This window comes from Myotis davidii, unplaced genomic scaffold (genome assembly GCF_000327345.1).
Source record: "Myotis davidii unplaced genomic scaffold, ASM32734v1 scaffold970, whole genome shotgun sequence".
In the NCBI taxonomy this organism is placed as follows: Eukaryota; Metazoa; Chordata; class Mammalia; order Chiroptera; family Vespertilionidae; genus Myotis; species Myotis davidii.
In genome coordinates, this window is record NW_006282204.1 from 495,946 (window position 1) to 496,396 (window position 451).

The window sequence follows — 451 nt, forward strand, 5'->3', positions numbered from 1 at the left end:
TGACTTCAGCACTGCGCCTCCTCTGAGTGTCCGTATGCGTTACTCTTTCCTCCTAGTTGTAGGAATTCCACTCAGCCAGCGTTCCTGTGGTTCTGGGTGATGTCCGTTCCGTCTTTTAGTTTCACTTTTGTGAAGGTTGTTCAAGGCAGCAAACTCCGGCGTTAACCTATGCCGCCATCTTGGTTCTCCCCCAATAGTATATTTCTAGTTCTGTTGATTTTAATCCTATCCATTCTATTCCAAAGGTTTGGGCTAGTTTGTTATCTCCAGCTACAAGGAAGTAACTGAAGGAGATTATCCTATTCTATGGCCTAAGTAAAGATTATGTAGCTTAAGGGTGATTATTCGTAGTTAAGGTGATTAACTACCCGCCTGGCACTTAGTTAAGGAGTTTTACTGATTTATTCCCTTCCTTAGTCCTGTTAATCCCTAACTCCAGGGAAACATCCCC

At 43.5% G+C, this 451-nt stretch overlaps 1 protein-coding gene across 1 annotated transcript in view; it reads right to left on the bottom strand.

Moving 5' to 3' along the window:
- Positions 1 to 451, bottom strand: part of DNAH3 (dynein, axonemal, heavy chain 3) — a 181,263-nt gene that overhangs the window by 167,160 nt on the left and 13,652 nt on the right. The gene's annotated exons all lie outside the window — the stretch shown is intronic.